General features: G+C 43.4%; 1 protein-coding gene across 7 annotated transcripts in view; it reads left to right on the top strand.

Moving 5' to 3' along the window:
- Positions 1-585: 585 nt before the first annotated feature.
- SGCD (sarcoglycan delta) overlaps positions 586-26,519 on the top strand; it is a 316,371-nt gene continuing 290,437 nt past the window's right edge. For 4 of the 7 annotated variants that reach the window (XM_021552246.3, XM_077786667.2, XM_021552251.3 and 1 more), the window contains exon 1: positions 6,044-6,177. The gene's annotated coding sequence lies outside the window, so the exon portion shown is untranslated. Of the gene's footprint in view, positions 735-6,043; positions 6,178-12,885; positions 12,956-13,943; positions 14,080-26,519 lie in introns of those variants that run through there. The other 3 variants (XM_077786661.2, XM_021552248.3, XM_085591443.1) reach the window with 3 other exon arrangements.

The raw sequence follows: 26,519 nt of genomic DNA on the forward strand, positions 1-26,519 counted from the left end.
GCCAACACAGGGGAACAGAGCTGATGTTTAACAGCCACTCTACAACCACAAAGCTACTTCTGCCTCCTATCTGAAAGCTTATATCAGGAATAAGTGGAAGGTTTCTCCATGCTGGCAGGTCAGAAACCTGAGTTTTTCCTACATATGCCCCTTTTCCATGCTCATTCTCTTTTGCTGTGAATAAGTAAGGGAAGACAGGTTGGAGATGGAGCTTTAGAATTTGAGCAATTGAATTTTTCCATTTCTGATTTCAGGGAAAACAGTGGTTTGCCTGTACCAGAGCAGGAGCTTCTAAAAGCACAATCACTTCGTGCACATGCAAAAGTGCACAGATGTGTACACACACGTATACACACCACAAATACAAACAAGCATCATTCTGCTGTGCACTTGTAGAGCTTCTGGTCTGAAACTGAACATGAATTTTCCTGTGTATTTGTCTTCTTTACAGTGTCTTCATTGCAATGATTTGATTTGCTTAGAGCAACAAACAACACATGGGGTAGGTAGGGAAATAAGCAATTGTCTTTATGTTTTGCCTATATATATACCATTAGCTCCACACAGAACATGACTCACCAGCAGCAGGTGTCCTGCTGTTATGTTCGGCAGATTAGTAATGATAGGAGGGGGCTGCTCTCCCTATATGGCATCCCAGAGGGAACCTAAAAATAGCTCAGACTTACAGCAAAGTAAAAGTATTTGTGGGCTTTGAACAAAGTCTGCTTCTGAAGGTAAGAATCAGAGCTGATCTGTTTAATCTGCCATTCCTTCTTTTATTTTTTTTTTTTCTCCTGTGAGAAGCTTGCCTTGGCAGGGAGTTTGGTTTAGTTATGAACAGTCGTCTTCTGTGTTTATAGAAACAGGGTGGGGATTGACCAGTTAGAAATCAGTGTACCAGCATTTGCAGTCGAGGCAGAGGCAACAGGGGAATGTGTCTCTGTTAGGAATAGTTGTGATTTTTCCCCTCCCTTTTTCTCTCTCTCTCTGTTAGGGAATCTGAATGGCATATGAGCAATCCCAGCATGTGACTCTGCTCCGAGGAGCAGGCGAGCTATTGCTGGTAGTTACTCCCACCATGAAACAAGTCCAGTAAGCAAAGTTGTCTGCAAAGTTATTGTAGCAGCAGAATTTGAGAAGAGAGGAACTGCTTGTATTTCCAAGGTGTGTGCAAATCAGGGTGCTGCGTGTGCTCCATGGAAGTGTGGCCGAGGAGGTTTTTCATTTTTTCAGCCTTGCTGATAAATGTCTGTCTCTGTCCTCAGGCATATTGTGGGTAGATAACTGGCCAAAAGGAAAATACTGCTTTTCAGAGGAAAACTATGGAGGAAAACTGTATGTGTATTATATCTACATGTGCATATCCACATTTGCACCTATGCATAGACATCCTGAGCTGCTGGGCTGCAGAAAACCCCCCCAGACTTTGCTTTGAGCCACTGCCTCTGTGCAGCACAGAAATGGAGTTGTAAGGGCTGAGTTGCACTGCTGAAAAATGAGGTACAAGGGCTGCTTGCTACAACAGAATAACCTCTCGGGCTGTGATGGATTTCCCCTGACTTTTTCAAGTGGCATTGCCAATACTGAAAACGAGCAACTTTGGCGTTGTGGAGAGGGGATGAAAATCCAACAGCCCCGCACAGGGAGGGTCTGAGGACAGCGCCGTGTGTCACACACGAGTGTCAGCGTGTGTGGGCATCCTCACCAGCAGCTGCCATCCCCTGACTGGGGAAAAGGAAAAGGGGAAAAGGATTTTCTCAGCGTGTCTCCTTCTCAGCCCTCACTTAGTGCTGGTTTTGGCAAATGCAGAGTATTGAGCACGGCAGCCCTGGCTGTGAGCCCACCCTGCTGTGGGGTGGAGGTGGCACTTGGACTGTGGTGGGTGTCCCTGCCTGAGCTCCTGCAGAAGGTGTTGGAGCCCAGCAGAGCCATTCCCAGGATATCTGGCTGTTCCTTGAGTTAGTGCTGATTCCTGGCCAGGCCAGTAGCTCCCCTTGGCTGTTATGGGGAGGATGGCAGAAACGGTCTAATTTTAGTTCCTGTTGTTGCACCAGCTTTTCCTAAAATCAGCATCAATGGCAAAACCTACAATAATTTGAGTGGGAAAAGGACTGAACCCAAATGAATATATGCTGGCCTTTGTAATTATCTTTATTAGCTGATAGGGAAGGAAGACCTTATTCACTCAGTGCATTTCTATGGTTGCCTGGCTGTGCTCCAGTGATGCACCAGCCTGTGAGCAGACGGGCTGGGAGAGCGGGATGGGAGTGCAGTGTTCCTGCACGAGGGGCTGGAATTCACTGTCATCCCCAAATGATTAAATCCTGCTCATTTCAAACTGCCCAGTAATGGGGCAACACCCACAAATATGGTGGGTAGGATTTATCTCCAGGTGCTTGTTCAAAAACTTTTCCTATTGAGTCCAAAGTTCAAAATCCTGATCCCTGTGAGGAAAGCATGTAGAGTTTAGTCAATGTTAAACACTGCATTTTTAGACTGGTAAGAAGTGTGAAAAATTGAAGAAAACAGCTGAGAAACACAAGAGAACAGGTCAGCTTGGCTAAGTGCTGGGGATGGACACAGACTGAAAACAAATCCTACTTGGCAGCACAGAGAATCTGCTGGGATTGGCAGTCTGAAATCTGTCCCACAATAACAGTTTTCTTTTCCAGTAAACCCATGTATTGATGAGGATAAGCAGAAAGGATTGGTCTTGATGGAGCTCTGCAGGGTGTTTTATGACATTTCTTGGTTCAAATGGCCACAGTTGATGTTCATGTGGTTTTATCTGATAAGCAAACTGGATATGACAAAAGACAATATAATTTATGGATTTTTCTTCTCTTTCTGAAAATGAAATGCTACATGAAGTTTTATATGCTCACACTTGCATACTTATGGGGCATCCCCCAAAAAATTTCCATTGTGCCAGGCCCTGCTTAGCACAGACACAATTTTGCAACTTCTTTTAAGGAAATTCTCTTGAAAAAATAATATTATGGTGTACTAAAATGGAGCAGAGATTTCAATAGGAGCATGCTGAAAGCACACAGCTGATATCTTAGTGATAGCTCAATAAACAATTCAACCAAGGTAGACCCAAAATGCCACAGAAATGTAGTGTTGGTTCTGACCCTTCCATGAGTTCTCCAATGCCCTTGGATGTCCCTATTTGCTATGAGAGTGTGCACAAATGTTTTGCACTTGAGAGGTCTTTTTAGCTTGTTCATTCCTCTTAATTCTTCACAAGGACATCAAGATGCCATCTATGCCAGGAGAGCTCATAGGAAGGAGGCCACCATGGTGGATGCTGTCAGTAATCCTCCTGCAAAGACTGGAGCAATTCCTTGGGCTGGTCTTTTGCTGGCCATCTGCTTAGCATTCCCTGGTGGTACTTGGGTTTGGATCTCTGGTTTGTTTGTCATTTCAGTCTCCCACTTTATTATTTCCAGAGCCAAGTGAATCGCTGCCAAAGCCAATGCAATGAGATTGCATTGTGAGCTTTGTGACATGGTATACTTTTCTTTTTATCTTGAAGCCTCAGCTCCTGGAATTAGTTGATTATGTTAGAATCCCAGCATTCATTTAAAAAAGGGGTAGGGGGAGAAAAAGAGTGGATCTCTGCTCCTCAAGGACCAAGGAAAAAGCTTGAAAAAAAGGATCTCTGCAGACTTAGCAATCACAGGCTAAATGAAAAGAGGCTTTTTTTTTTCCCCCTTCGACATCAGACTGTTCTACAGACAATCATCCTATTTCTGAGTCTCACAGTTTTTGAGTTCTGGGTGCTGGCAAACCTGAGTAGCAGCTGTTCCTTTCTAAAGGCAGGGAAAATAAGTAGAGTAATCTGTAAGAGGAGCAGTTATTTTATCTTTGCCTGTGCTGCATGTCCCTCTGGCCCTGCAGCCCACTCCTGCCAGTGGTCAGCTCATCACTGGGAACCCTTTGCAGCAGCTCCAAGAACCACCCATATCCCAGTAAGGCCCAGTGAGAAATGGAGGGACAAGAGTTTGTGTCAGCCCAGGACTGTGATTCCCTTGAGGTCAGGAGAAGCAGCTGCTGCTGTCACTGACCCCATAACTTTAAATAATCTTAGCTATGGCTGTATGTGGCACATCTGAAATGTGATTAGGGCTTGCCCACTTCTGGAGTACACACTGTCACTCTCTCCCCAGCTTGGGGATATATTTGGGATAAAACTACTGGAGCTGGGAAGGGTCCATCATTTATCTTTCAATTTGCCTAGTGGATGGTTTTCCTATTTTTATTTTTCTGTGGGAAAAGACAGGACACATAAAACTGATTTTAACAAAAATATGTTTGTTGGTCTGCATTTTTCATCACTATGGGCTGAGGCCTTAGGGAAACATATTTTTTTTATTGCTTTTTTCCGGTAACTAAATGGAATTAGCATTCCCTGCCATTGCTGGCCAACTGAATCTACTTGCAAATCAGTGCAAGCAGAAGACAACACCAGTTATGAAGTACTAAAAAGGGAAGTATTAAAATTAAAAGAATAACAGGAAAGAAAATGAAGATCCATAGGCCAAATTTGTTGCTTGATAAAATAACTTGATAAAATTTACAGTGGTTGATACTTGCCAGTTTTGTTGATATGTTTTTGTTTTCTTTTGGTCTTTTTGTCTTCTTTTGGTATTTTTTTTTAATGTGGAGATAAGATGAACTTTTTTTTGCATATAATGTACAACAGGTGGAAGGGGTGCATGCATAGAGGCTTTGGTGTAGGATTATAGGTGGAGCCCCTGTTCTTTAGTTTGGAAATGATTTTACAGACCTTTGATGAACCAAACCAGGCACTTCATTGGAATTTTAAGGGAAGGCCCAGGGCCATAAAGGGTAAGGAACAGCAGCAAGTGGACATTTGATGTAAAGCTCTCCTTGAACACAAGTTTAACCTGTCCTAGCAACTACTAATCAGTAGATACTGAACTTATTGCAAATTCTACCTTGATACTGAGCTCCAGAGTAAAACATGGAAGGAACGTGCTCATTGCCATCTGTTAGACCCAAAGCGTGCATATGGTTGTAAAACAACCAACTTTTTGGAGTACAAAAAAACCCATTTCCACTAATTCCTTGCTGCTAGAGCCTTTGTACCACTCTGGGTGGTTGAGCCCCTGCTGCCACTTGGCTGCTGGGCACAGTCTGCTTTGCTAAAAGGCTTTGGCAGGGAGAGGGATGGGGGAAAAAAAAAGGAGAAGGAGGAAAAAGTCAATTAAAAAAAGGAGGAATGGAGAAAGCAGTGTCTATAGTAGGACGGTGAAGGTGCTGAATGGTGTAGAGCACAAGTCTTATGAGGAGCTGGGGATGTTAAACCTGGAGAAAAGGAGGCTCACGAGAGATTATGGATTTCTACAACTACCTGAAAGGAGGCTGGAGCCAGGTGGGGCTTTGGCCTCATCTCCCAGGGAACAAGCAGTAAGAGGAGACAGCCTGAACCTCCGACAGGGCAGGTTTGATAGGATATAAAAAAGAAATTCTTCACAGAAAGGCCTGTCAAGCACTGGAACAGATTGCCCTGTGGAGTGGTGGGGCCAGCATCCCTGGAGGTATTTAAGTGATGTGCCGATGTGGTACTTCGGGACGCGGCTTCGCGGTGGGCTTGGCAGCGCTGGGGCAGCGGCGGGATTTGATGGTCTTGACCGCAAAGGTCTTTTCACACATGAACGACGCTGTGATTCTGCGGCGCGCAGGGGGAAGGTGGCTGAAAAAGGGAAAGGGGGCAGGAAAAAGGGAAAGGGGGCAGGAAAAAGGGAAAGGGGGCAGGAAAAAGAGCGATGGGAAAATGGGAGGGAATGGCGAGAAGGGGAGAAACGAGGAAAGAGAAGAGTAGGAGAAAAAAGGAGCGGGGTGAAAGAAAAGAAGGGATAAAAGGGGAGGCGGGAGGGAAAGGAGGCAGCGCAAGCGGAGCCACCCGAGGAGGCGCGGCGCGGCGGGCGGGGCGGCACTCGCCGGGCCGGGCCGGGCCGGGCCGGGCCGGGGCGGGCTCCCGGGGCCGGGCCCGCCCCCCGCGGGCCGGGGCGCCGCGGCCGCGTGTGGGGGGCGGCGCGGCTGCTGCGCCGCGGCTCGAGCAGCGCCGCGCCCCCGCTGCCGGAGCCGCCGCTCCGCCGCCGGCCCCGCCGGCATGATCTCCTGAGGGGCCCAGCCCGCCCCGGCCCGGTGAGTGCCGCTCCGCCGGCCGGCCCCGCGCTCCGACTTGGCGGAGTTTCGGGCTCCGGCCGGCGCTGCCCTTCGCGGGGGGACGCGGCCCCTTCGGGGGCTCCCCGCGCGCCGCGAGTCGCGGCTCCTCCCGCGCGTCCCTCCTTTGCATCGCTCCCTCCATCCCTCCTTCCATCCCTCCTTCCATCCCTCCTTCCATCGCTCCCTCGCATCGCTGCCTCGCATCCCTCTTCCGTATCCCTCGCAGCGCGGTGGCTCCGCGTTGGCATTCCCGCAGGGAAAAGTGTCTCCTGGCAGCGGCGGACGCTGCCCGGCCCTCCGGAAGGCTCGGCTGAGCTTTGCGGGGGATGCTCGGTGCCGGAGCGGGGCGAGGCTCCCGTGGGGATGGGACTCTGGAAGTGACCCTCGGGCTGGGGCTGCCGGGCTGGATGTTAACCGCGGGCATGGAGGAGGGGCTGCGGAGAGCGCCTTCGGCACCTGCGAGCAGCGGGTGAAAAGGGGCACAGGCCGGGCGGAGTCGGCGAAAAGCGCCGGGAGCCGCGGGGGATGCGGCGGGACCAACAGGTGCGGGCGGTGGTCGGGGCTGCCGTGGTGCCGGGAGGGTTTTCCCCAGCCCGGGCGGGTCCCGGAGCCGCGGGGCTGAGCGCGGTCGCGGAGCGGTGGGAGCCCTGCGGGATGCCCACTCGGGGATGCCGCTTACAGGTGAGACCGAAGCTCCAGTGCTTCCTGCGTGGATCGGTGATTTGCCCTCGTTGGGAAAAATGTATCCGGTAATGCAAACTTTCAAAGAAAAGTAAGGGATTTTCAGTGAGAGGCTCCTCTTCCCCGGGTTTTGCAGAATTTCTCAGGGTTGTTGATGTGCTTTGTTTTCTGGTGGTCTTAGGGAGTAGCTAATGTAGAAGATGCCTTTTGGTCTGCAGTATTAAGAATGTTTGTTGAAGTGTCTTTGCTTTATCATCTGTGAATTTCATGTATAATATGTAATAGGAAAAAAAACAGGTCTGGTATATTTCAAACTAGGAAAGGGTATAAAGCCAATGGAGCTAAGTGCTTCCTGTTAAGTCAACTTTTAAAACAGCTTCTCCCTGGGCAGTAATTCACATTTTTCAAGGGGAGAAAGGATGGGTGCAATTGAATTGTTAAAATTAAATCAAAATTAATTGCTTAATATTCAGAGGAGTTGATGAATGAACCATTAAATCAACACTTGCATGGCGTTTCATTGAAAAGAAAAATGAACAACTCTCCATTGTGTGCTGGGCAGAATAGGTCAGCCAGTGACGCTGCTCCATCAGCGTGCTGACCCGAGTCCTCCTCCTGCTAACAGATGTGCTTGCTGGGTGCCATTCCATAGGCATGGGAACGAGCTCGTGTGCCCTGTGTGATGAGGATTAGCTTCTGCTGTGAATGACTGTAATCATCCCAGCCTCGTCTCAAAGGAGAGAAATCCTGGTTAGGTTTCATTCGGCATAAATTAACATAATTTAATTGACTCCTCGTGTTGATGTATCTCTGTTGAGAATCCACTCCTATATTTCAAGCTGTTTTTTTGTGTTGTTCCTCCCTCAAGGAAGGGCTATATTTTTGAATGCCAGTTTGAGCAAGAAATTATACTGATAAATAGAGAAATAAGGGTCATTATTTTGAAACAAGATTTGTTGTAGTAAAAGCTGCTTTCAGAGCATCACCTCTCAGAAATACAGAGAGTGAGCCTTGCTTCCAAACCCTTTGATTAGCCTAGGCACAACTGTTGCAATAATCTTCCTGCCACATAAAAATTACCTTTGTCTTTGCTCCTTGAAGTCCTTGAAATCCTTCTAGTGTTGGAATGCACTGTGGATGTTGACTGTATCCTTATTGTGCCTTCTGGAAACTTCCAACACTTGGAAGAGTCATGGATAGTACTCCCCCGATGTTTTTCAGTTGCACCTCTTTGCTTTGCAGGCATCTTAGAATAGCTATTTTTGCTGAAAGCTTTTAAAAGTGAAGAAGTGACAGCTCTTCTGGTTTGTGCATGCCGAGTATTACAAAGGGGAAATTACGGAGGTGGGTTCTTTTGTTTGTGGTAGGGTGTTTTTTTTTTTTTTTCTCCTTTAATGCTCAGAGAAACAGATTATCCAAGCTCCAGCTGAAGGTGGGATTGTAAATTGATGTAGGACTTGAGAAAGCTCCCTGCCTACAGGTCATTTGACCAAGAGAGAGAGCTGATGTGCAGCCCTTGAGACAGGCAGGGCATTTATTCAAGTGTTTATAATTACATAGGAGTTTGCTGTGTAATGTGGTCTGCTGCTGTTTATTTTGGGTGATGTGTATGGACCAGCGCTCCTGCGCAGATCCTTGGGGTTGTTAGGAGGGTGCAATAGGAGTTGCTTGGGTGTACGGGGAGGTTTTGTGAGGAAGCAGATGGACAAGTAGATGTGTTTTCCTCACAGGAGAGGAGGTTCTGGATCTGGAAATGCCTTTAGATATTGCCTGATGGTGGTGTGTATTTTTCAGATGTTTTGCTGTTCTTAAAGGCCAGGGTAGCTGCAGGTATTTTTGTGCACCAGCAGTGTCTGGTTTAAAGTAGTTTTCTTTTGCTTCTAATTGTCCTTAGGAATAAAAGAAGTAAAAAAGTTTGTCTGAAAACCTATTGTGCTTTGTGAAGTTATCCTGCTGTTTCTGTTCTTTGCTTACTATTTTTCTCTGAAATCATAATGCATTTCTGTAGTTCTTTTGAGAAAGACTTTAACTCAAGCTTACTGGAAAATGGTTGCTCTATACTGTGAGAGTGCTGGCATCTTATTGACTTATTTTGGGAATACTGGAGAAAAATATACAAGATTCACTTTCATTGATTAAATCCTCCAGGGCAATCTTGTAACTCGGCGGTTCTCTGGGTGAAAAATTAACTTTCTTCATTGTCTGCTCCTACTTTTATTTTATTTGTGTGAATCCCAGGCTCTCCTATCAGTTTACATCAAGTCCCTTAGGTGTGCTTGGAGTGGAAAGTATCTCAGTGTGAAAGCTCACACACACACTGAGATACTTTACAGATGCCTCGATCCTGTTGGCCCTACAACAGTCACAGAGGATTTGCACCAGCCCATGGTTCTTCTCACCTGTGAAATGTTTCCTGGGTGACTGTAAAAAAAAAAAAAAAAAAAATCAACAGCTACTTCGATGCTTTTCCAGAGGTTTGGGCAAGATAGCACTTTAGGTGCAGCCTAATGACAAACTTTGATTTATGAGGTAACTGAAAATGTTTGTATTGTTGGATGTGGAGTTGAAAGCATTGGAGCTTTCTACGTTTCATCTGCAGCTTTTCCAGCAAAATGTACAGCTAACAGCTTGTCTTTTATTGATTTTAATAGCAGATGTCTGCTGAATATGCCTGGAGTAATTTGAAAACATACTGACTTTTTGGGGGGCAGTTGGTTACTAAAAACCATAAAGAAAATTATAATGTCTACTTAGATAACCTTGAAAAAGCTTAGGTTTTAGCTATTCTTTACATTCTCCCCTTGCCTGGGTTTAAGATGGATCCTATGGGAAGGCTGCTATGTTTCTCCTTTTGGGGGAAATGTTTAAAAGAAACAAAAGTATGTTTTCCCCCACCTACTGATCAAGGGCTGCTGTGACTCCTGTATCTGTTTTCCCTGGGAATTCTTTGCCTTCTTCCTCTCTACCTCCATCAGCTGCTCTCAGTATCAAGTCACGTCAGGTGAGCTGTATCTGACTTGTTTGGAAATGGTTCAAAAGGATCCCATTGACATTACCAGGCAATGGGTCACGCTTGAAATCTTGCCATTCTGGTGTTAAGACTTTTCTTTTTTTTTTTTCTTCACTTGCACCTTGATTTCTGACATATTTTTAGATGCTGTGAATTTGGATAGAGCTAGTGAAAAGGGATTTGGTACTGGGTTGTTTTTCTTCTTTTGTCTTTGAGAAATAGGGGATTTTATTTTTCACTAAAGATGGAGCCCTAGGGTGATTATCTGTTCTGCTTAGCAAGGAAGGATAGTGGTTCCTCACGGAGGTGAAAACTGTGTAAAATCTCAGGATTGCAACTCAGTTTAACCCTAGAATCTGATATGGATATTGGAGCTCTGATATTTTTATTTTTTGAATTAATGATGCTTTTAAGATTGTGCTGCTGCACAGAAAGCTCCATGAATCTAATGCATTGCAGAGTGGTAAGCATGGTAATATTGGGTTATGGTAATATATGGTAATATACCTAGTATTTCCCCTCTTGGTCCCACAGGGTTTGTCAGGTTGGGTGCTGGAGAATTACCATGAATGCAGAAGAGCAGTGCTGGGATCACATCCAGGGATGTGTTGCCCACTGTTGGGATGAAGCAAGATTTGCTGTGACCTCCCAGCAGGTGAAATGCTGCTGTAGTGGCCTCACCTCTTCCTTACATGGAAGCCATGTGAGCAGATAGACAATCTCATTTCTTCTTTGGCAGCGTGGTAGCAAGGGGAAGCTATTTAATTAAAAGCTTTTTCCCTTCTGCAGGGGTTTCCCTGGTCAGTCACCAGCTGAGGTTCTGGATTCTCCAGCCTGGAGTTGAGCCGTGCTGTCGGCAGCCCCAGCCCGGCTCAGTTCACATCTCCGTGGGCAAGGAGGGAGCAGGAGGCTGAGCACATCTTTCTGCCTGTTCCTTGCTTTTTTCTGCTGTTAGCCTGAGAAATAAAGTTTGTTCCTATGTAATCCTGACACGACTGAAGAACCTCTTGCTGCAGGCAGCTCTGTCACTCTCTGTAGTGCTTGGATTGCTCAGCAGAGGGAGAAGAGACCATAATGCTGAAGGCACTCAGAAACAGCCAGTGCCACGTTTCTCTGACAGGCAGCAGGGAGAAGAGTCCCAAAGCCTCCCTCCCTGCTGGATTTTTCTTGTTTTTCTTCTCTTCTTGTTGTGAGGCTTGGAGCTAAGCTGTGATTTTTCACCTCTTAATCAAAAGTAGCTGCCTCAATGTGTAGGTTACTGGACTATTTCAGATGGCAGAGTGGGTGAATGTGATAGAAAAGATAAGTCCATATCCAAGAAGCAGCATGCTTGAAAAAATCTCATACATCCAAACACTTCCTAAATATTCAGAAGCTTTCCTAAATACTTCTGAAGAAGTGTTGGAATTGACCTTTAGGGACTGAAGCTTTACAACACATCCAGAGATAAACAAAACAAAACCAAACGCTTTGAATTAGTTGCAATTCAAACAGCAGGTAAAGCCCATGACTCATCTCCAGGTCACATTTTTAACTGTTGTAAATCAGTGCAGCTCCATTATTTCTTAGGCACTGTGCCAGTGCTGCCACTGGCTGGAGGGCCGGCCTGCTATTTTTGGGGGAGATGAAGTTTGAACAGAAGATTTGTGAGATTGTGACAAAGTTGTGGAGTTTTGTTTGTTTGGGGTTTTTTGTTTGGGTTTTGTTTGTTTGGATTTTTGTTTGGGGTTTTTGTTTGTTTTGGGTTTTTGAGGTTTTTTGTTTGTTTGGGCTTTTTTGATGATGGGAAAGACACTTGTTTAAAGAACAAAACCTGTGCTCAGGCTAATAGATCGCATTGCTCAGTAGGGATTTGCTCCCCTGCAGCATATTGTGAGGAGATCCAGGAGAATTAGACATTTGTTTTTTTGTCAGAGATGTCAGTTTAATGTGATAAGAAAACAGTTGTTAGAACACTGCCAGATAAAAGCAGGATGCTAAGCATGAAAGGGAAAAATACCAATGAGACGTTCTTGCAATTTGATGGAACAAATGAGTTTTGTGGAGACCTGGCTCATTCCCTGTTGGGGGTGATGTGGTCAGCTTTGGGGCTGTGCTCTTCAGTGCTCCTTCAGTGCTGAAATGAATGAAGGGCCATTTCCTGAGGGGCTGAGGAGGTGGAGCAGATGAAGCTGTTGGCCCTGGTAGAGACAGCTGTGGTGGAGCAGGCTCCAAACTAAATCTGTTAGATATTTTTCTCTTTCCCCCCCTCCCTCTTTTCTTTGTTCCTTTTCTTTCTGTCTGTCTGACCTGACTGCACTGGGCACTTCCTAAATAAATGTGTTCTCTTAAAGCATGAGTCAAGAGCCCACAGACGGTGAGGGTCTTAACTCTCTTTTAGACAGGGAAATGTGCCTAACAGGCAAATGTGGAATGTGCTGTTTGGAAAGCAGAAGGGGCATTGTTGAGAGGTGCTGGTCACCCACAGAGGACCAGGTGATGAAGGCTTTCCCATCCTCTGTGCTGGAAATCCAACCAAGGCCAGTTCTGGGTTTACTTTGCATTTTCTTCCAAACCAGTAATGAAGAAGGGTCCATGTTCCATCCCTGCCAGAGACCAGCCTCCATCCCTGATTCCAGCCCTACCTGCATGGGCTTCTCGTGCTCTGCTCAGGGCAGGCAGAGGGTGACCAGATGGAGCTGGTGCTGTTTAACAGCCCAAAAAACACCTCTCTCCTCAGGAGAGTTTGTCTCTGCTGGATAATGAGCTCTGCTTCACTCAGGACTGAGTTGCTGCAGTAGGGATCAGAGAGAAGCACAAATGAGGATGCAGCACTGGGCACTTCTACAGCCTCTTTTCTCCATAGCAAACAGCTAATTAACTGGGAGCTGTTGGGCTGCTGCTGGCCTGGCTTCCTGTGGGAGACTCTTGAGCAGTTTGTCTTGCTCCAGTAAGTTTTTGAAGTCTTTCAAAACTGTGCATTGCAGCAACGCCCCAGCTTTTATTCTGACTTTTAGGCTTTTGCAAGTGTGACATCTGATAGTGGAGCTGGGCAGCGGAGCTTCAGCTGAAGGAAAAGTTGTTCAGGTACAAAATGCATAGCCATGGGTTGGGGTTTGAGAGCCTTTCCATGATTTACAAAATAACCTGCCAATGTCTCTGTTTATATTTGAAGTACTAAATCGTTTATGCAGAAACCATAAACGTTTTTCTTGGGTGGCAGCATGGGCAGCCTCGCTCTCCTTGCAACTTATTTTATGGCTATAAATGGGATGTAAGTGGATTTTCTGCCTTGTACTATCTGTCTGAAGGAGGATAAAATTCACTGTTACTGTCGTGCTCAGGTAAAACAGTAACCCTGAATTTTAGCAGTTTTACCTTATGAACTTCACAGATACTGCAACATCAACATTTTATTTTTTAGTATACATGACTTCTTGAAAAAGTGAGGCCAAAATAGGCCTCAAGAATCAAGAATTTACTTTACTTAACCTGACTACACTACAGAGAAATCATAATCCTCACAGGGTTCAGCTCAGTTTTCTGCTTACATGTTGCTCCTGAGAGCTGAATTATTTTGCATGTTTTTTTTTACAGAGTTTGCACTAGTGGTTTGCAGAAAATCATTAGCTGTATTACTGTTTCAATATGGGCACTGGAAAATCCACTTTTATCTGTTCCTGCTTACCAGTGTGCTGCAAAAGGCTTGCCTTGCATGTACTGAAACATGATTAATTTGGGGGAGTAATGATGAAACTGCAGTTCTTTGATAGGTTGATTATTTTATGCTCTGCCAGAAATGGATACTTAAAAGAAGATATTAGACCTAAACAAGATATTCAAAAGTCAGTTACTGGTTTGTGTTAGCTAATAGGGAATAGGCCAATCCTCCTGCCACTCATGTCAGTAAAAATACTGAGAGTGAAGTCAGGCATGCAAGAATTAATTACCTTCAGATGATGGTTTTTGAAGGTGTGACTAAAAGATTTGAAGTGTTGGTTGAATTGTCTGAAAACTAAATCAATTAGATATTTTTCTCTTTCTTCCCCTCTCTTTTCTTTCTGTCTGGCTTCAGCAGTGGATTTCTGCCTTCTGAGCAACAGGTACTTCTGAATTCCTCTGCCCAGGCTGGTAGCAGATGTGGCCCTTATACAGGCTGATGTTATACACCATTACACGCTTAATTTCTCTATTTGAAAGTAATCTTGAAGGTGGGTATTTTATTGGTTTAGGGAAAAAGCACCTACACACTGATTCCTGAGTGTTACAGTAATGAAGTTTTCTGGAAACAGGTATTTCCTGAAAGAGTCAGAGGTGAATGATTTTAAGTATCATGTTTAACAGTTGTCTTATTACTGACATGGAGGATATTATAGTTATTATCGTTGAGTCAGGTATTGAAAAATGGTGCACTTAAATGTCTCCATTGTTCTTATTTTCAACAGCACTATTATGAACTGCCTTCACTGAAAGGTTGAAGGCGGGTAGTGCCTGTGAGGCTGAACTGGTGTTGTGGGAATATAGTTAAATCTTTTGAAAAATACGAAGCGTGGAAATTTTGTAAACAGCAGAAATGTTTCTTACATGATTTTGTGAATTTGTAGTTTCTATGTAGGAATTTTCTTATCATCAGAATGTCCAGCAAGCCAGGATTTTTGTCATTCAATTGTATTTTTGGCTCACAGAGAGGAAGAGGCATTAACAGCTGTGGGGAGATTAAAGAACTAAGTCAAAAATGATTTCTGCAAATTTTACATCCTGGGCAGTTGGTAGTTATTCATGAACATGGTGTGAAAAGTTATGGTGGGGGTGGAAATTATGCTTTTAGGGATAGGGTCTAGATATCAATGTGTTGCTGGTGTAACAGAGCAGCTGCTTCATGTGACTGGCTCCATCCTTGCCTGTTGTTTGTCCAGGAAAATAAGATTTGATTTCCAGGTGGGAAAAGGCTGTTCTATCATTAATGACACAAACCCCTTGGTCTTCTTGTGCTAAGCAAGAATGTTCTTACAGGGATCAAAATACTTCTTTTTTGGCACTTCTATTTTCCTTCACTTATGGGAAGCTTCTGATCTTGAATTTGGCTTTTCATATAGTTAGGACCTGAATATTTGGGTTACAACAGCATATATTGGCTAATAGACCTGGGGTGCTCCAACCCCACCTGAGCCTATTATCTGGTATTTTAGGTGTTCAGTGCTGTGATTATGTATACTCTTTATACAAAAACGTTGGGTTTTTTTGTGAAGGCAAAAAACAGAATGTGCAGGTTTTCATAGAAAAGAAAATGTTCAGCTAGCTTGAATCTGTCCTTTTTGGGATAGGAGATTGCTCTGGAGGGTGTTTTTTCTTCTCTAACTTATGAAGCAATTTGAGTCTAATCTACTCCATAATTTCAAGCCTTGTATGATATTTCCCATTTGTTACCCTAATAAGACCAAAGGTAAAATTTTATAGCACATTGTGAGCTGAATGGTCAACATCTTATTAAATATCTTTGCTTCCAGGGCAGGTGGAAATGAGAGAAGTCTCTTGCAGATCACAGCCCAATTAATACAGTTTATTTAAACATGCTCTGGCTCACCCTGCCAACACTTCACAGGGAAGCAGAAATTGTCCTTTCTGTGTGTTCTATTTTGTAGGAAAATAAGAACAATGCAGGTGGTCAGACAGAAGGTCATGTAGCCCAGCGTCCTGTGTGTGGTATGGATCACACCTGATTGTGTGTTGGCTCTTCTTCAAGCTGTAGAGTCCCAATGTACTCCTACTTCTGATGCATTCTCAGCAAAGTGAAGCAGAAATAATTTTGGTCTTCTGATCCATCACATCGTATGATGTCTTCATATGTTTTCTTTTAAAGATGACATAAGCAGAAATAGATGCATTTCTAAAATGCAGATAAATCATGAGTTTATGACATAGTATTTTGTATTTCAGCCTTGATATATTTCCTTAGACGTTCCAAAATTATTTGCTTATTATTTTTGGGTTGCTGATGAGGTGATGTTTCCAGAAAGCTGTCTGTAGTGACTACATCTCTTTTCTCCATTAGAACAGCTAATTCAGAGCCTGTCAGTCTATGTGGACAGTAATACTCCTTTATTTCAATGCAATATTTTGCATTTATTAGCATTTAATTTATGCTGTCATTTTGCTGTCCAATCACAGTGTCTTGAGACTCTTCTGCAGCTTTCACATCAGTTGTAATTTTGCATACTCCTAATTGTTCTGTCTTTTCAGTTTGGCATTTCATTGCCTCTCTGCCCCCTTCTCAGACCAGTAACAGGTATTTGGACCAGTACAGGTCTTAGCAGAGATACTGAGATGATGTGTTAACAGCCTCTCATCGGTGTGACAAATGATTTATTATTTGCTTTATCTCCTTTTTTTTTTTTTCAGTTGATGATCCATAAGATACCTTTGTTTTCTCTCCCACCATAGCCTACCTTTTTAAAGGCTCTTTAAAGATTCCTTGAGTCTGTTTGCTGAAGGGTTTGGGAAAAGCCCCATGTACTGCATCAGCCACCTGCATGTCCCTGCTGACCATGTCCCCTCATTCACATGCTTGTTAACTCCTTCAGGGAATTCTGACAGATTGTTGTGCATGACTGCTCTCTGTAAAATATCTGACTCTTTCCAGGTCTATCATGCACCCACTTGTTCAATTCTTTATTATATCTTCTATCAACTCTTCTTGTATTGAAGTTAAACTCAGTGGTCTGTATCTTTGAACATTTGGCTTTTTAATGAAATGTTCAGCTGTGAGAAGACAAAAAAGTGAAGTATGTTTTTTGTGTCATATTTTGTGGGTATTATGTTTTCTGGGAGGTTTTGTCCCTCTCTGAACTGTAAGGTTACAGCTTTGTTCATAGTTGTGGGGTCAGAATCAGAAATTGTGGAAATGAGGCATGGGCATCACTGCCACATCACCACAGTGTTACCACATTACATTCCATAACTGCCAAATTTCACCATGGAAATTTTCAAAGCAGCACCCTGGGGTTTACAAGATCGACTTTATCAATGGTAATAAGCTTTAATCTGTTTATTGCAAGGAATAAATCAAGCACTAGAACTAATGTGGACTGAAACCAAATGTTGTATTACAGTCTTAAGCCTTTCTTGTATATACAATTATCAAGACATAGGGCTTCTGCATACTCACAGAAGGAACTTTAATTTCATATTTTAAGGGTTCCAGAAATAAATTTACAAGTTAGGAAGATACTTTTGTTTTACTCTGTGTTCATTGCTCTACAAAACCCTGACAGAATGCCATTACTGCAGGCTTCTGACGCCAGCATTTGTCACTAGCTTTGTATTGGGACTGTTTTATAGAAAATGTAATGTTAGAAGCTTATCTATATTCTCAACAGGAGAATCTGAAATATATAAATGAAGTATTGTAATGAAAAGCCATAAGAGAAAGCTGCAGGCCTTGTAAATACCCTCTCAAGAAGGGCTGGCTGGCATTCCAGATCTTTTTTGTTTTGCACTGTGGGTCTCTCCTGAAGCACCAGGTTGTGGTGGGTGCCTCTCATGTGCCAGGGCTAAGGGAGCTGCCAGTGCTTTCCACTGTGGCAGGAGAAAGCATTTACTCACTAAATTACCATCTTCCTCACCAAAGCTTAGGGAAATCTTATTCATGGGTTACAGGACTGTCAGGTGTAGATCAGCAAAGTCTCCAAAATTTGTCCCATCAAGAATTTTGTCTCTGGTCCACTATGGTGACCTTGCAATTAAAGGGGTCATTTGTTGTAGATGAATGTACCATCCTCTTAAAGATGAAACCTGGGCTGCCTGTCTTGTGAGTGAGCAGATTTTGGTGCTCTTGTAACAGCCTCAAAATCTTATGATAAAATTGAAACAGCCAGTCAGTGGAGGACCTGGACATGAAATTAAATGATATTTCCACTTAATTTTGTTTTTGTCCTTTCCATTCTATCTGGGATTTGCTGTGCTTCACTTGCAGTTAAAAGTAAAAAAGCTTTTGTCATTCGTGGAGCAGCTGGGCTCTCAGTCCTGAGCCATTTTAGGGTTGTGGCACACAAAAGGAATAAAATTTCCACAATTCCAGTCATTTGGTCCCAAGAAGGCAGAGCCCTGAGTGTGACAGTAGCTTGACGTGTTCTTTGCCATTGTTCTTGGTGGCAGGAGTCCTTTTCCAGTGCAAGCTGCATTCTGCCCTTGTGCTGTGTCCCCAAAATTGGGAGGGGTGGCTCTGGCCACTCCTTGCTGTGCCAGGTCACTGTTGGTGCAGCTCAGGCAGCCCAGTGACATTGCTCCTTGTCTTGCAGTACCTGAAATGAAAGCCTAGGTTTATTCCAAAGGGGTGGCTGCTCCATGGGGCATCTTTCCAATACAGAGGCTTTAATCTGGTGCCACCAAAATATCTTTTTTTTTCCTCCACACAGTGCTCCTATGACATTGCTTGAGCAAAATCCTGTTTTCTGTTCTGTTTTCTCTCACCTTAGAGGGAGTCATGGGTTTGTTTTAAGAGGACTCCTGAAGACAGAGAGACAGAAAGTCAACAGAGGCAATTGTGGATCACAAGAAGCTCAGCTGAGCTCAAGTTACAGATGAACCTGCAATTGTTACTGTCCTATTTATGCCTCCAGCCAGCCAGTGTTGGTCTGCTCCATCTAATTTCAGAGCTAACTTCTTGTCCCAGTGCTGTACTTCATAATAATCCCTCATACAGGTGACCACTGATTTAATTGTCCCTTTGTACAGAGAGTGCCAATAGGTAGAAATAAAGCCTGAAGTGTGACTCATTCTTGAGTGAGGCAAGTTATGAACGAGAGAAGGCAGCTCACCTGCTTCTGGGAAGGTCTAGAGCTGTGTGGGAGCTGAGAGGAAATCCCTGCTGCTCCTCTCATGGAGCTGGAGAGAGCCCAGTTTGGGTTAGCAGGGTTACATGTGCAGACAGCTCGTGGTGCTTGAGCCTTGCTGGTGCTGCAGTGGCATGGAAGGGTGGCAGGTCCCAGAAAAAACCCTCCAGCTTTCCTTCCTCAGACTTGTGATGTCTTACAGAAAAATTTAAATGCTTCACTGGGGAGAAACCACTGAACTAATTTTGATCATTTCAATTTGAATTCCCACCTTGAAGTGTGCAGGGCTGATGGCCACATGGGTGTGAGCAGTTCTTGTTCCAGGCTGCCCAGCTGTTGGCAGGGCTGTGCAGTGCCTTGCCATGAGGTGTGTGGGATGTAAGCTGCTTTTTAAAGGTGCTGCATGAATATTCACTCTGTGCCAGGTGCTGGAAGATGCCTTCGATCACATCTGATCTCGCTGGGTTTCGTTGCTCTTGTATAAATAAAAAATCGTTGCCTCGGGTTTTTTACACAGCAGGGCTGATATTGGCAGTGGTACCTTGTTAGAATGAAGGAGTGTCTGTCTCATTACAGATAATGTGAGCACAACCTGCATTTTCTGCTTTGTGACAATATATTGCACCAGATGAAAGTTCAGTGAGAGTTATGTGTGAGTTCAGAACTTTATTACTGTTTCTCAAGAACTGAGAGTGTTTGTTAGTTGGGGAGAGGTGAGAATTTGATATTTGCTTTCTTTTTAATTGTACAGTAATATAAGAGTTATTGCAAAGAATAGACATGCCAAGGAATTACAGAATCTGATCGATGACTGTTTCTTACAATGCAATTTGCATCGATGTTCTCCTTAAAACAAGTTCTCTGGTTTTGCTTGTATGCATCCTGTCAGCATGAAGTTTGCTTTGTTCATGTTTATAGCAAATATGTAACTTAGTCTGTATTATTTTTAGAGGCTGAAAGATGAAATATGTGAGTATAGTGTGCTACAAGTAGTAAATGTATAATTTATGTTTGTGGATGGTTCATGGTATTGTGTACTTTGGTAACAGCATTGCCCTTGCCAAAAATGAGACAAAACTCTTGAAATGTTGTCACTACAGTTAAGCAAGAATTAAAAACAGTATTAGGTGTTCAAATCCCACTAGCATTTACTGAAAGCAGCATGGCCAATAGCTGTAGACACATGCAAGTTCATGTCTAATTTGGGAGCCTCAAGGCCACATACAGTCACCAGAGCTGCCACAGGGTGATTCAAAGCTCTGAATTTAGAGCCTGATTCTCTCTTCTTGACTATGTGAGGAATTGAGTTTCTTGACTTAATGTTTAAATTAACTGCCTAGATTGAGTTGATTCACCCACCTCTCCTCTTCACTTGTCTTTTACTGCTTCCTGATTAGTTTATCTTGTTTTTATTTTTTTTTTTTTTTGGAAATTATCTAGTAAGTGGTGATGGGGATAGTGGAGTCAAGTAATGGAAAATATACCTAAGGAAACTGAGAATGGAAGCACTTTCCTCTTTCTTGAAAAATTGCATCTTGTCTCCATTTTGAGCCTTGGTAGGTCTGGATTTGATTTTTCAGACACTGGAACTCTGCTAGATGAGGGAGCCCTGTCACAGGAGATGTACTTTCCATGTGCAGGAATTACCTAGCTGTAATTAGGTTCCTTCACCTTTTCACTCATAAATTAAATATCCTTACTTCCTTTATTCTCAAGCATTTCATTCTGCTTAATAACCAAGTGTGGTGACACTGTTAAGCTGCTCCAGCCTCAGTGTATTTTTATAAGCATTGTGCCAGCCCTCTGTGGTGTATGTAGATAATGTGGGAGAGATGGGGAAACTTCTGCTGTGGGGACACTGCAGAACTCCCTGTAGTGTTATGGTTTGGGAGGGACTGGGAGTCAATGGACTGACTTGATTGTGCATTGAAGAGAAATCTCAGTGCAGTGGGGGTTTCAAGAAGCCCCAAAGGGTAAAACAGAGCACTTGCCACAGGGAAAGCAGCTGAAGGGAGGAAGGATGGGTATCTATTACAGGAGCTCCTTTTTACTTTTTGTCTTTTTTGTCTTGCTGGTGGCATTGAGACACTTCCCAGAGAGAAGAAAGAAATGGAGAAAAGATGTGGGTTGATTTTTTTTTTTTTGCAGGCTTTTTTTTGTCCTTCCACAGAAGCCAGAATAGTTTTTGCTGTTTATAACTGAGATGTAGTAATGCTGTTGTTTCTGGCTTGCCAGCTGGAGAGACCCAGAAGGGAGCAGCTCCTCTGCCCCAGCCTACCTCTGCAGCCTGGGCTCTTCTCCCAAGGCAGGAACACATTCCTGGTTATCCCATTCTCAGCAGGGGCTGAGCTCTTCTGTTTGCAAAGACGAGAGTTCCTTTTCTGTCACAATCATTTATTTTGAGTTGAGATAGTGAAATCCCAATCTTCTGTGTTTCCATCGGCCTGGGTGCCAGAGCAGTCATGTTCAGGGGAAGGAGGCTCAGATAAAGCAGCTCTGGGTTCCTGTGCCCGAATTTCCCTGCACAGGGCTCTGTCCTCTGCAGTGGAGACATAAGTGTAAGGAGGCAAAATCAAGATTCCTGAGCAGGCTGCAAACTGAGCGAGCCATTTCTGTTTCCTGCCTTTTTTTTTCCCCTTCCCAAGGGGTACAAAGGTATGAAACAAGCCATGTGAAAGCTTATGTGCATTTCAGTTGAAACCAGACAAAAACGGAAGTGAAAGTTAACACGCAGATTTGTAGCAAAGCTGAAAGAGTAACAGCAGTGTCATTAGTATCATAGAAAAGTCAGCACACCAAAAATATTAGAACATCAAATCAATGAAAGTTATGCAGAAGATGACCAGTCCATCCTCTGGTTCACTTTTGTTTGCATCCTGGCTCATGCAATTTTCAGGAGTTTATTTTAGCCATTTGCATGGATTTTAATTTTTTGGTTGCTTTAAAAACTGATTTAGGCTAGACATAACTGTGCATTCTCTTCAAGAAGTTTTTGCTAAGCATGCTTGGTGTTTAGTGAATAATTGTGATCAATAACAGAAAATTAAATCCAAGAGTTGTCAGTTCCTTTGTCTAATTAACCCTGAGAATTATCTCCCTGTGTTACAGCCCTCTCAAGCAGGATGAGTGAGGGGCACAAGTAGCTTTAATAATAACAATAACAAGCATCTTAGGACATGTTTTGGTGGCTCTTTAGTATTTTGCATCAGTAATATTTTTTTGGCAGCATGGAATGTGGGGAATGCATAATCTCTCGGAACATCCAATTAAAATGACTTGGATGGCAAGTTCCTCTCCTTTTTCCTCTTGTGTGTGGCTGTACCCTTCCCATCAAAGAAGTTGTGTCTTAATTGGCAATCCCCCTGCATCTGCTCACTCTGTCACCCCCCACAGAGAGGCACGGTGCTTAATTAAAAGGGAGTTTGTGTTTGTTTCTCTCTGGAATTTCACTTGTGCTTTTGTAGAGGTTTCAAAGGCAGATACATTTACAGAGACCTTGCTAAGTAATTAGTCCTGTAATGTTATTACTTCAAAAAAAGTAAAACAAGAAAAAAAGCTGAGTTCACAGGAGATGGGAAGAAGCCCCAAAGTTGCCAAACTTGGTATGAGTGTTGGAAAGGGACCCTCCAGAGGAGACAGTCCTGTGAGGGTGGTATAACCACCATGAAATCTGGTGGTTTTGCTGCACAATTTCTCCAATGTGCTTCTGCTTGGGAAGTTTCTGGAAGTAGCAAGGTGAATCTACCATCAGAGAAAGTTTAATTTATGGCTACTCAAATGAGCTTTCCATGGGGGAGTGTGTTGTAATAATGAAAAATACTGAAATCAGCAACTCACTTCTGCTAAACCTATGGTTTTATAACTCTGTCTCAGGCCCTTTGGAGTTATGTCTGATCTTTAACTCTCTGAATTACTTGCAGAGTGCTGCACACTTTTGTCATCAAGGTTTTTGTTGAAATCACTGCTGAAGTGCAGTGGGATCCCTGGAGAGAAATGTGAAGTTCTTCACTTGGCTTCAGATACCAGTGGTCTGGAAAATACTGCTTTTCATTTTAAGAGAAAATGACCTGGATGAGGTTCTTGGGAGCAGCATTTTCCCAATGCCACGGCTTTTTTGCTGTCTCATATCCTTCCTCTTGTTGTGCCCCAAGGAAGGCACATTGCCAGGGATCCACTGGCTGGCCTTTGGGAAGTGCTTGGGGAGCACAGTCATCCTGCCAGGCTCCTGCTGGGACTGGACTGACCTTGAGCTAGCAGAACTGCTCTGCACCCACCTCTTGCCCATCTCTTTTCATGGCTTCTGCCATGCCTGGCATTCTGTGGCTTTTCAGCCCTCTGTGAAGCTGAGGGGTCTTAGGATTTCACACCACTTGGGTTTAGAAAAGATGTTTAAAATCAGAGGATAAAATACAGAATCATTCTGAATTGGATTTCTTTCCTCCTGTAGATATTCTCAGTTCAGTCAGAGAGAAAAATAGAAAAATTTCTGCCAGGCTAAGCCTGGGGAAAAGTCCGAGAAGAACGTAAAGAATCTATTATATTGTTTTCTGTTCATATAATTTATAAATATCTTCTACCATGGTGACCTAAGTCCAGTGTACCAATCAGGTGAAATTTTTTTACTTTAAGACTAATAGAGAACATCGTGAACATTAATTCTATAAAAGAGAGAGGTACTTTTAAATAAACATTCATTTACCTTCTAAAATCGTACAAGCCATTTTGCCTATCCCTGGCTCAACAGCATCATCCTTCCCCTGCCAGTTGCTTGTTTGCCAAGGCTGAAATAAAGGCAGTGGTGGCACAGTTGTGACTGGTAGCAGTGGCACATACATATTTCATAGACTCATAAGGGACAGTGCTGGAGTTTATCTTGCATGAAACAATGTTGGCATCTCGTGATTGGAACCATGCTACATAGATGGGCAAGGAGTAGTCGTGCATAGCTGTGACTGCTCTGGCATGGTTGGAAATGTGTGCAGAGCTGGAAATGTCATTTGAATAGAAAGCTGCTGAGTATTTGGGATTGACTCAGATGTCCTTTCACAGTGACTTACAGGGTGCTTGGCACAAAGCTGTGGTTTAGTCCCTTCTAGACTTTGGCAGTGCTGGACCACGAGCACGGTACACTCAAGGGGACAGCAACAAAAATAAATAGTGAAATTGAATTTATGCCGATGGTATGGGCCAGAAATAAAGCTGCTGGGTAGATCAGTGAGAGTTGTACTACTTACTCTACCTCCACTGATTCATTAAATGCAATGAATCTAAGCAAAAAAAAGTCACTCTCCTGCTTTCCCTTAACTTCAGAGTGATCTTGCTGAAGTGGGCCTGTGCTGAGCTCCCTGGTGTGTGGTAGGAGCAGGGATTGGAGCATGAAGTAGAAAGTATTTAGATATGATGTACTGTAAGCTGTGTTTCTGCTCCCCTGAGCCAGAGAATTTAACTGCATGTCTAATGTAGTTAGTGCAGAGGCAAATCAGTCCCTTGCTGTGCTCACTTGGGTGGGGGAGGAGGAAGTCAAAAATCAAAACATGAGTGGCCTGAAATTTTGGTGATATTTTCAGGTTTGTTTGTTTGATTCCTAGGAACTGGTGGGAGAGGGTGGAAAGAGAAACTCTTCTGGAGTGGAAGTGCTATAAAAGGAATAGGAAACCATTGAACAAATGGATTTTCTGTTTGCTTTATGCACTCTGCTTTTCAGGTCCATTAGGACACATTAGCCTCATGAAGGTGACCAGCAAAATTGTCTTGACAAAGATTTCTGCAAGGAGATAAAAATAAATAAGTTAGCAAAGAGTGACTGGAGAGACCTTACCAATTACCAGTTCTTCAACCTCCTTACTTAATTTTCTTGTGAGCTAATGTGATAGGAGGAGGAGGAACACACCTTCATCAGAATGCTGCACAGGAGAACAGGGTTGCTATTAAAAGCCCAATAATGACTTGTATCGGTTTATGCAGATTTGCTCTGCTGGGTTACTCTGTGCCTGGCACTTGGCAAAGCACAGATAACATTTAAATCAGGCTGTAAGTGTAATTAAGTACTACCCTTCAGCGCATCTCTCCTTTTAAGACATTTTTATACACCGTGATTTAGAATATGACAATTGGGTGAGATTAAAGCAGCAAATTGTGCCTATAAAACAAGCCCTGAGAATAGCAAGGGGCCGTAAAATTTTATAAAGGGGAATACAGCACATGCCTCCAATCCGATAAAACTTTTGTGAGCTGGGAGATTAACTGTGAAATACAAATAAGATGATACAGTATGCATAGCATTCAGATAGTAAATTACTTGTTATTGTAACAACTTATTCCTTCTACCCAGAAGAATTTCTTACTTAACTTTTCCAGAAAATCTCACCGTGTGAATGATTCATTAAGTGCTGGAGGTGTGGAGGGAAGGTGGGAATTCAGGCAGCAGTGATGTCCCTGTAGGGAGAGCAGTGGTGCAGATGCAGTGTGGAAGATCGTCTGTGCTGGAACACATGCAGCCAGGCTTGTGATTGGTTTCTTCTTCAGCTTCAGTGGAGTTGTATTTGCAAAGTGAAAAAAAAATCCTTCCCTTATTTCAAGTTCTTAATAAGACCCATTGGAAGGTTTTCCTGGGGAACAAAACGCTGATTTATGTGAGAAGGCTGAAATGTTGTTTTCTGTGGGTCTGGGCGGTGTTTGGCTGATTTGGTTCTGCTGCACTTTGAGTGCATCTGAGCATCTTCATCAGCTTCACTTGGCACACCTGAAAAAAAAAAAAGGCTGTGAGCCTTTTAGAAACTTCTTATTTAATTTGTAACTCTCAAACCTAGTGTGCCACAAGTCACCTCGACACATGACACCGAGGTTGTCACTGATAGCAGTGAGAGGCAGTGGCTCCTGTGATATCATTAGTCCCAGAGGCTTCTGCTATTCATCAGCTGTTGTGTTATGGCATTGTCCTTCACAGTCTTATTGATCTCACACATTCTCCCTTTCTTTTCTGTTCACACTAATCCTCCCTCATTCAGTCTTGCAATGCTTTTTTTAGATTTTTAGAACTGATTTCTTAATTACTCTCAATTGATAACTTCATTGTCCTTTATTAAGAGCCACAGAGCCTGATGATACTCGGCTTAAATGTCTGGTGAAGGCATGCAGAACCCAAAAGCCTGCTCATTTCTTCCCAGCTGTATTAGCAGTACACAGAAATTGTTGCATTGAGCCCATTGCATGTCAGTCATGTTAAAAAGGAAGATTGTGCATGTGGAACAGGGAGGAAGATGCCTGGATTTCTTACTGTCTATTATTCTCTGACCACCTTTGTTCTGCATAAAAGAACCCAAACAACTTTATGACACTTAGTTTTAATGATGTATTATGTAAGGAAATAGTAAAACTGGAAGGAGAGGTTTGAATTATTCTGGAGGAGAGTATTACATTTCAGTAATAGGACAGTTGGGTTTTAAAGGCTAAGCATCACTGCATTATGAACAAAATATAAGGCCAAGACACGGACAAATAGCAGTGTGAGGAAGGAAATGGAGAAGAAATAAGTAGGAGCCTCTGGAAGTGCAGCTGCATGGGCAATCAAGCATTTTTGGGGGCACATGTCATGCTCAGCCCTTGTTTTGATTTGGGGGATGTTTATATGTGTGTTGCTTTTATGCTTGACTTCCTTTTGACTTTCTGATTTATTATTCAGTACCATATTTATGTTTCAGATTGTTTTGATATTGTTAGGGAGATGTCAATACTTCTGAATCAACGCTAAAAACATTCTGGTTTATAGAAATGTTGACCTTTTATTCTTGCTTGGTTTGAAAAGTCAGTTCAAAATGGCA

This window comes from Lonchura striata, chromosome 13 (assembly GCF_050655825.1).
Source record: "Lonchura striata isolate lonStrDom1 chromosome 13, ASM5065582v1, whole genome shotgun sequence".
Taxonomy (NCBI): domain Eukaryota; kingdom Metazoa; phylum Chordata; class Aves; order Passeriformes; family Estrildidae; genus Lonchura; species Lonchura striata.